Below are 11,296 nucleotides of genomic sequence, written 5' to 3'. Positions count from 1 at the left end.
AATTCAAGTTTCTCGAAGAATCTATGTGTTTAGCAATGTAAAAACCCTAAAAAGGGAGTTAAACGCATCAAAACACGACTAAGTACCCTTTCGGGGACTTAAAACAATCATAAACGAAGCATAACGGGGTTCACGAACCTTGCATTACGAGATTATACGATAATAATGGCTAAGATTAAATCTCTTCCAAATCTCTCCAAGTATGTGAAATCTCTCCCAAATCTCTCCAATTATGTGAAATCTCTCCCAAATCTCTTCAAGTATGTGAAATCTCTCCCAAATCTCTCCAAGTATGTGAAATCTCTCCAAGTATGTGAAATCTCTCCCAAAATATCTCCAAGGATGTGAAGTCTCTCCCAAATCTCTCTCAACATTTTTTAGTCATCCCGACCCTTAACTTGGCCAAAAACCGCTTGAAACGGAGAGTTATATCGAAAAACAGCTAATTAGGGCCGAAACCCTTCTTAGGAACCGAACCTCTTAGGAGCCGAACCCTCCTATTAGAGCCGAACTTGTCAGAAGCGAACTTGTCAGAACCGAACCCACCTTCTCGGACCGAAGCTCAGTAGACCGAACATGCATGCAGGACCGAAACTCCCTACAACCGCTCGGTCCATTTCAGTTCCATAGCCATTTTGGACCGAGCCTGCCACCTTCGGTTCCTTCCCTGCCACCTTCGGTCCCTTCTTCCCCCTTCGGCTCCTCCTCCCCTTCTCTCGGTTCTCACACTCCTAAGAGCCGAACCTCGCAGGTTCGGTCCTTAATGCCAGTTTTCGACTACTTTCGCTTCCTAAGCCCGTTTTTGACTGGATTTTTTCACCAAATTCATATTTTTACCATTTTAAACCCCCAAAACTCATATTTTATTTATTTTTCAAGGATTATTAATTAAAAATCATTATTTTATAATAAGATGAGTATTCTACCCCACAAGTGGGTCAAGTGTGCCCACTTGCCTCCATGTGTCATCCTCTCATTAGCCAACCTTATCCACATCACACAAACCAAGGCAAACATCACTTCAAACTTACAAGTTGCTCCAGCAACCTTCAATATATATAGAAATCCCTGGAGGATTTCTTGGCTTACTTGATCATTTCAAACACTTACACTTCTCAAAACACCAAAAGAGCCTCATTTTCTCTCTACTTCCCACCACTTTGTGAAAGTGTTCTTGAGCTACTACTACACTTTTTGGTAAAAGTATTCCATCTAAACTCAAGTGTTATTCCATAATTTCATAACACTCTTGGATCATCGACTCATATCTTAACACCAAAAATCGTTCTTAGGATCATCCAAGTTTCCACGTGTTCATCAAGTATTCTTGACTCGATACTCCTCGATTAGCCAACCTTTTCCCGTTTTCTTTAGTTTTCAAGGGGGGAATACAAGTTAAAACACAAAAACATATTTGAAACTTAATTTGACAGCTTACAACAGAAACGTTGTGACTTGCTCACGAACTGTTTTACCCAACTTAAACTTAATATTTTCAAAACTGTTTAATATGAAAGTAGCTCAGGTTTATACCTTTAAGATGGCTACTTGCACATTTCCATACGATTTTTCTACAATTTATGGTGATTTTTACAAAACTGTCTATCACTGCAGCATCAAAGTCGGACCAGGTTGTGAAGATGAACATTTTTACCCTGGTTTGAGACCACCAAAATTATAGGAAAATTTATGGATACAATAGACTCTTTTTCCAAATACTCAGAGTTTACGGATTCAGTTTTCGACTTACGATGATTTTTCTATAAATATTCTAAAACAGTGACAGTTAAGGGTAAAACTGTCAAATACATGTTTAAGAGTTATTCACACCTTGTAACATGCTGAGCAAGGTGTGTATGATTTACACTTAGTATTTTAAATGTCATTTGATGGAAATACAAAGACATGCATAACAAGGTTTCATTCAAACACACAACACTTTTGATAAACTATAATAGGTATAGTTTGAGCACCTCGTTTGACAAAGAAAACAGTAACTCAATCGACTTACAAGTATTTCATTACATACTACATGAACTTGTTAATAAATAAATTTGTGAGACATTCTACTTCGGCGTACTCTTAAGTACAACAGTAAAGTCTTGTAGTTATAATCAGAATCTCCTGGAGGGAGAGCGTGATAGTTGTGTATAGATCTATATTGGGTCTGACAAACCCGCACCTAAGCTGCTTGCAACAGCTAGACCGCCAGGTCTGGGATGACAAGTGTCAGAACATTCCGACACCTGAAGAACGTCGAGTACGAGGTCTTCGAGTTTAGTATGGTTATAACATCTCACATGGGAAATTAACAAAACACACAGTTCATGGGGATTTAAGGAGTTTTATTTAAATATGAAACCACACACACACACGAGTATGACGATGTACTTACATACACTAAATATTGGTTAAGTTAAGACTATAACAACCCTTTAGAAAATATTGGATTTTCTAGAAACAAACTTGTAACAAACAAAAAGGAACATCATTCATTTTTCATTCATAAATTTGCTTATGAACTCACCAGCTTTATGCTGATACTCTTTCAAAACAACTTGTATTCTCAGGTAATCAGTAAACAGGTAACCACAAGATCTATGAAGTCAAGACGCTAAGGCGTAGATTCTTTTGCTATATTTTGACATCATATGTAATTTATTTGGAAACATATACTTTTTAAACGATGTAACCTTTTAAATTATATTTATGATGGTTGTGTTTACTTTCATCACTATGGTTATGATACTGAGCATGACGTCCTCCGCCCCCGAACGTTTCCGCCGTTCTGGTTTGGGGGTGTGACAGAGTTGGCCATAGATATTATTCTACACTCTTTACCTTCTTGTTATGATCAGTTTGGTATGACCTATCATATAAACAAGGAGGATGTCTCTCTAAGCAAGCTTCAAGGCCTTCTTAGGACTGCAGAAAGCAACCTGAAAGGCAAGTCGGTTGTGTTTACTCCAACTACTACGTCTTCCCTTGTTCTGGCAATCGGACATAGGAAGGGAAAGAAGAGGAAGGCTCCCTACAAAAGCCACAAGGGAAAGTCTCTTGATGGATCCTCTTCAAGTGGCACCAAATTTGGTTATGCTAATCCCTCTTTCAATCCGAAAGAAGTAGAGTGCTTCCACTGTAATGAAAAAGGGCACTGGAAACGAAGCTGCCCCAAGTGTTGGATTTGGTGTCTAAGCCCATAACTATGACTAGTATGTACTTGACCCAATTGTAGCATGGTCCTTTTGGGTTTCCTTCACCAGTGCAATTTGATAGGATGGATTTTGAGAATAAGGTTATTTATGGTTTATTAATATATTACAACTATAATATGTTAATACGAAATTATTTAATTGGTATTGATCAAGAATTAATTTTTTAATTTTGTGATCAAAAGAGACTAATTAAATATATGGGGATTGATTATGCAAATCAATCATTCTTGTAGTGTGGGCTAATGATCCATGATTATGGGGTAAACTAATCCATGGATAGTCCATGGAGGTTAAACCCATGGAGCATGAGAATGTGGAAAGTCATGGGTTATCAGGGTTTACCAAGTGTAACCCTAGCATGTGCAATACTATAAATAGAACCCTCCATAGACCAAAATCGGTTGACTCTTCTCTTTGAGATAAATAGATTATTCTCTTAAATCATCCTCTTGCATATTGGTGTTTGTGAACCATTAGAGGCATCACACTTGAGGTTCTCAAGCTTTAAAAGGTCAAGAAGTACAAGTCCTTCAAAAGGTATGTCATCTATCTAGATGCTTTATTCATTTGGCAATTTGTATGCTAGTTAGGACAATGCTTTGGAAAAATTGAAAATATGCATGTATAATAGAGAAAACATAGATCCAAAGTATTTAGGGTTGCATGTGCACCATAGGAGTGTTATAGTGCTCAAAACCCAACAGTGGTATCAGAGCCTAGGATTGTTTTCCATTATATTTGATGCTTGCTAGTTTTTCAAAGCTGAAAAAGTCGAAAATTTGTCCTCTGACTGGTGAACTCGCCGAGTACATGAACATACTCGACGAGTCCACTCAGTAACAGAGCAACTCTGCGAGTCTAGTTCATGTACTCGACGAGTTGAAGTCTTGTGTGCAGAATTTCGAGTTTCTTGGCCTGGTTTGGATTTGGAACACTACCACAAACTGTTTTCGATCATTGGAAACGTTTTTTATGATATGGTAGTGCTTGTACTTATCCAACCACAAGATAATTGTCAAAGTTTTAAAATAATGGTTTTTATATGATAAACAAAATTGCTTTCAAATTGTTGACTAGAAATTATCTTGATTATGAGTTTATCTAGATCATAGATTATGTGATAATTTTAGTGGTTAGAAAAATGATCTAAATGAATTTTAATGACCTCCATAACTTGTCCTCAAGTTATGGAAAATGAAAGGTCTCATACATTAAAATCCAATTAAACTCATAAGTTATGAATGTGAAGAGTTTTGAGAAGTTTCAAAACTTGCCCTCAAATTTTGGAATTTGTAAAGTTACACTAATGAAACTTTAATTCCAAACCCTAGAGTTTTAAAAGTTAAAATTCAACCCTTATACTTTATAATATTATAAGTTTAATAATATATATATATATATATATATATATATATATATATATATATATATATATATATATATATATATATATAAGACAAAGTCGGTCTTTCCATTAGTAGGTCTCATTCATGAAGGCGGTCTATAAGGGGGTATAAGGTTACTGCCTATAAAATGGTAGTTTAATGGGTGTCCACTCTTACCCACCGCTTCCTTGACTGGTGGAGGGTCGTTAGCCGAACGAGTAGGTTAGGAAATTAATTCTCCCTCATTAAAAGTATAATGATAAAATTATAAAGTAACTAATCTTTTATTAAAATTCCCAATCTTAGTTACTTTAGGAAAAATGTGAAATGGTGCTAATCCATGAAATTACACTTTGCACCTTGTTAAGTCGTTAGTGGAGCGTGTGTGGTTAATCGGCACACTAATCTGGGATTGAAAATATGTGGCAAAGGGTAACTTGGTGTTAGTCATAGATCAATGGAGCGTATGTGGTTAACCGGCACATTGATTAGGTGATTTGTAACATTGGGTGTACGAAGCTAATTTGCATGGTTATTCACTCCTTGTTTGTGATCCTCGGCATCCCAGTCAAAAATTTGAAGGGCACAATCGAGATTTAAACATGCCATTGAAAAGTTCAATGAATCTTATAGATCTAGGAATTTCAAATCCAATTAAAACTTAATAATCTATTTCGTTTTCATGGTGGAAATTGGTAAATCATCATTTAGCTTCCGCAGTTGATTCGATCATGTATGTTATGACTTGTACTCGCCCGGATGTAGCCTTTGCTTTGAGCATGGTCACCAGACATCAAGGGAATCCTGGTGAAGCTCATTGGACTGCAGTTAAGAACATTCTTAAGTACCTGTAGAGGACTAAGGACTGGGTCCTTACCCTCGGTGGGAGTGATGACTTGAGAGTGACAGGGTATTGCGACGCCAGCTTCCAAACCGACAGAGATAATTTCCGCTCTCAGCCGAGCTGGGTGTTCCAAGCAGGAGACTGTAACATGGAAAAGTTCCAAGCAGGAGACTGTAGTTGATTCAACGTGCGAATCAGAGTACATAGCAGCAAGCGAAGCATCGAAGGAAGCGATATGGTTGAAAAAGTTCATCGGAGACCTTGGAGTAATTCCATCCATAAAGGAGCATGTGGATATTTTCTGCGATAATGAAGGGGAGGTTGCCTTAACCAAGGAATCGAGAGATCATGGTAGATCTAGACATATCGACAGGAAATACCACTTCATAAGACATCAAGTAGAGGAAGGAAACCTCGTGGTAAAGGGGATATCGTCAGAGGACAACCCAACATATCCTTTTACAAAGGGATTAACTAGGTTTAAGCACTTGCAGAATGCAAGGAGCATTGGGCTAAAGGAAGATAGTAGTTTTAGTAATTAGATAAATCGAAACTTGTAATAGATAAATTGTAATTGACATTTGATGAATAAATAAAAGGAGTTTTATTTATAAGTAAAGTTACTGTCTTGTGCCAATTATTTACTATTGTTTCACTTTGCATGTTTTGACTTCCAGAATAATAAAATTATGATTATTATTATTATTCAAACTATCCACAGTCGATCATACGTTGGAAGTAAGTATGAAAATATTGTTGGGTTTTGAGCATTCTAACACTCCTATGGTGTACATGCAACCCTATAAACCTTGGATCTATGTTTTCTCTATTATACATGCAAATATTAACTATTCCAAGGTTTCATCTTAACTAGCATATTATGAAGCACCTATACTACAAAGTTCTAGTTAGATGACATACCTTTTGATGTAGCTTGATGTCTTCAAGCTTTAAGAGCTTAGCCCCAATAGTGTGGAAGCCTCAAATGGAATCACAAATCACCAAAACACCTTGGAAGAACTTGAGAGAATATGTATGCACACTAAAATCGGCCCACTCTTATTTTCACACACTTGTGCCAATTTTGTGAGCCAAGGACCCCTTTATATATTATGGAGGATTAGGGTTACATCCATGTAAACCCTAATACCCATGACCTTTCATTTACATAGGATCCATGGGTTAAAAGCTCCATGGACCATCCATAAAAGCTTAGCCCAACCTAAATGAACTTGGCCCATTCCATATATATAAGAGTCCATATTTAATTAGTTCTTTTTTGATCACTTAATTAATTCTAAATTAATTCTTGATCAATACTAATTAAATAATATGATTCCATATTAATATATTAGAACTTATAATATATTAATATAAATCATAAATATACTATTCTCAAAAGACTATCCATATAAATTGTGCCGGTGAAGTGCAACCCAAATGGACCATGCCCGGGTCGGGTGAAGTACATACCAAATATAGTTATGGACTTAGACATTAATCCAACAGTCTCCCACTTGGATAAGTCTAAAACTATTATTGAGTATGACTTCAAAACCTAACTGGAAATCGTAGCTCTTAAAGCCGCTGTCGAACTCTGACCTTGTCAATGACTTGTCCATTAGATAAGGGATCATATATTCCTCCATTGTAGATATCATATGGACTGAGACATGGATTATAATCATTCTCTCTTTGCATTTGTTGTTTCCCGATTTTCTATTTATGATGACTGACTGATTGAACAAATCAAATCAGTCCTGGCTTGGCCAAGCACTCACATGTGTCATCGCTAAATCATCGAGGTGCCAACATATATCGCTTTTATCCCGGAGGTAAAAGGAATGGATAAACTTCGACTCATATGGCTTGTTCTACTACTTGTTGAATCATACACAAAGGCACGTTTTATAACATCGAGTTACCAAATGCGTTTTCGTGCAATCAATGTATAACCAACTCATAGTAACAACTCATATCTCTAGGTTTGAAGAATATAAGATATTATCGTCTCATGATCACTCGTGATAAAATCCATGAAGTGATTCAAATGAGCGCGGGTTGAATCCAATACTCAGAACTTATGAGCACTCATGAGTGTTGTAGCACCACTTTGTCCACCAACTTGGACCTCTACAAACCAACCCATGACAGTCTTGATTCATATCTACTTCCAACATATGACCGACTGTGGATGGTTTGAATAACTTAATCATTCAGGAAGAGCGAGTTAGTTATTCTGGAAGTCAAAACATGCAAAGTGAAACACAAGAATAAATGAATCAAATATGGTATCAAACCCTATGAATATAAATAAACACTTTTATTTATCACCATACTGATTACTCATTATTCATTGTTTCAGTTTTACCAACTTTATACTTGAATTAAAAACACTAGTTGTCCCATTCTCCAAGCATGTACACTATGTTTTTCTTAAACAATAGCTTTGCCATACACCAAGTATGCACTCTATGTTTGTCTATGATCCGTACTTTGTGAAATAAACCAATTGAACATAATTTCAATGATTCTAATTTCACACTCCCAAATCCTTATCGAAAAATGTGAGAATTTCAAATTCCTATCATTTATCGAAATCTGTTTAAATTTTAAACTTATATGCACTGACCCTCCTGTAATGAATATGTACAAAGTCACAAAGACTTGTCAACAGTCATTATAAGGTATTCCAATGGAGATCAACTCCATGGAAACTAAGTCTCATATTCAAAGTACATTGCTTTGGACATGATTCTTGCATTAAGTTTTCTAATCTTACACAGATAACTTCCACCTATGGAGACAACTCCATATTCTCAGTTTGACTATCACTTCTGAATAAGAGATGCCTCTTTTCAGAATATGTCAATATGGTCCTTCCAAAATTAGCACTATACTTCCAACTGTCCCTCAGCAACCAATCTTTGGTAAACCTCAGATTGTCCTCGACAATTGCTTAATCATTTTAGTCATATCCAATTCTAGACCTTTTCCCTTCTTAATGCCTCTGGCCATTTGGAAAACTTTAGAAATGACAAATATTATAGCACATGCAATCGATCCTGTACCCAAAGCAAATGGTACACGATTCATGATGTCTCACATAAAGACATGATTCTAGACCAGTCTTTTGCTACAATATTTTTATTTGCCATGTTTTCAAAATTTGACTATGAAGAGGGATGCCGTAATCATAATCGAATTTTGAGAACGCAATATATAGAATTTCCTTAAGTTGAACCAATCCAACATGAAATTCATATATATATATATATATATATATATATATATATATATATATATATATATATATATATATATATTCTTGACTAAAGATGATTAAGGTCTCAATCTAAGCCTTTAGAACTGAAATGAAGTATATCCTTTCCCTTAATTATAGCAAAACAACTTTTTCAATCCCTGCAGCCTCACGAATTGAAACTTTTGTTTTCTATAATTAACATTGCTAACTTGCAACACTAACAATAATTATCATGCTCCCACTAACATGATGATTATTAGCATAACACTTATGCTCCCACTAGCTTTGACATGTACTCAAAAATCAGCTGGACTTCTAGAAATCAATACTTTATTGACTTTCTTACCAAAGTTCAGATTTCTAATACGAGATGCTTTGATAAAACTTTATCAAAATCATACACCTTTCCTTAGATAGCATGCATATGTGTCTAAACAATTTCAGAACTATGAAAAGGGATGCCGTAATCATAGTCTCAATTGTTTAGACCTTTTGCCATCTGCTTCAAATCTACTTGGTGGAAGTGTTTCCTCACCATCATTTTCATGAATCGGAGAGAAACCTTATGACCCTTAGATTTTATGGTGTATGTGTTCTTATCCATGTGAATCGTCAAAACCATAGTCACAAGACAAGGATAATGACAAATCCAAACTCATATGGACTGAACTTATGCAATCTTAACTTCTTGCCACCTGGCAGTACCGGGCCTACCATTGCTTCCAAGTTGTTATGCAACCAATTGAGAACTTTCAAAACTCCTATGCAAAGCCAACTTTAACTAGAATGGGCACAGAATATGTCAACACGATAGGTTATAAACCTCAAATCGTGTGCTAGTGAAGAATCTCAGGTTTTATTCTTGATTATTTCTTGAAATTCTTTTTAGGATCTTTAAGACTCCCACTATCCTCTTGACATATAAGACTATCTTGCCAAATATTCAAGAGATAGTACGGATTCTTTATCAAGACAAACACTTCACACAATTGGCCTTAGTTGGTCTTTGTTTTATCCAAAACATCACAACTTACCAATTTCAAATGTACAAGAGTAGGACACTTTTACTCTTACATTTGACACGTGTTTTAAACCTTTCTTTAAGATATGTCACTCAAGTTACAATCTTGGAGTATGACTCTAAGAATTGCTTTGGAACGAAGTATGACTCATCTTCCTGATCTAACCATTTCAACAATTCATGACTCCTCTTCTTAGTCATAAGAATGCACTAAGATGACCTTTAGAGGACTAATTGTGATATGATTTCTAAATCATTAAGATGATCACAAACATGATACTAATGTACTCTCCCATCTTTTCAGATTTTAGAAACTTTTATCTTTCTGCCTAATTTGATTCTTCCCATTCGTTCTGCCATACATTGAAACTTTTCCAATGTTTCAGAATTATACTTAAACTTGTAAGTATAACCATATTTACTAAACTTTAGTAAATCAAATAGTCTTAACGAGCTTTGTGGTGGACATGACCAGTGCACAAGAATGTGTACTCGATCCCTTTAGTCCTTCACTTGACTCACACATCCATGTGAACAAATAATTAGTCTTGATTTTCCAATGCTTGAAAGTTCTCATTCATCATACTATTCAACTTGCATGATTCCAAATTTCGGTCCAATTGAAACTTGGGTGATGAGGAACTTTCCTGATTTGGTAAATTTAGACACTACCACAAATGAAAGAATCAAATCCATTTTCCAATATTGCTGTCAGTGGAATCATATAAGCAACAATTTTCCACAAATGCCATTGTAAGGATACTTCAAATAAATAAAATTAAACAATTTTCTTTTATTTTAAAACTTTGCGGAAAAACTGATCCTTACAATCCACATGGAAAATTGTTGTTATCTATTCCTTAGCAATATATCATAACTTCTTAAGCAACTGCTCAAAATTCTGATGCGATCGAAATCCAGCTTCGCGATCAGAATCAGCATATACTTCCTTTAAGATTTCTCTCTATTCTTTGATTCTTAAAACATCAACATGTGACCCAGTCACATCATGTAATGAGGATCTCAGAATAGAACTTAACATAGTTAGATAATGGGCTCTACCTGATGTAGAGTCAAACTTATTGACTTTAACATCCTTAGGTAAATTTGGTAGCTTTGCAATCAACACCCCTTCCTTTGGCAAAATAAACATATGGACCCTTTGGTAATGGGACTTTCTCAGACTTAGCCTTTCTCTTTAGCATTTGGTCAACCGGGTTGACTATGGCGAATCCCTTTCCATTGGGAAGAGAATGTTTTTTCTGGATTTCCAGTGTCACCATTGTCACTGTCCATAAAGTTTTTGGGAAGTTGATCTTCTAATCAAATTTGCTTTACTATCGTTCCAAATCATTGCTGATTCAGCAGCACCAAACAAATAGATATGATCATTAAGGTTCATGTCATAGTCTGTTTCATAGTAGTACCAAAGGAACTCACTATGTGACTTAGAAAGTGATTGAACATCCAACTTTCTCAAGACGTTGACACCTAACTCTCCCGGCTTGTCAATATGTGACTTCATCTCTAAGATGTGATCACACATAAACCTTGCTTGCCATTAGG

This window comes from Lactuca virosa, chromosome 3 (genome assembly GCF_052849685.1).
Source record: "Lactuca virosa cultivar CGN04683 chromosome 3, Lactuca_virosa_CGN04683_v6, whole genome shotgun sequence".
Taxonomy (NCBI): domain Eukaryota; kingdom Viridiplantae; phylum Streptophyta; class Magnoliopsida; order Asterales; family Asteraceae; genus Lactuca; species Lactuca virosa.
The sequence above is the reverse complement of the archived record's forward strand: the minus strand, read 5'-3'. Positions refer to the sequence as shown.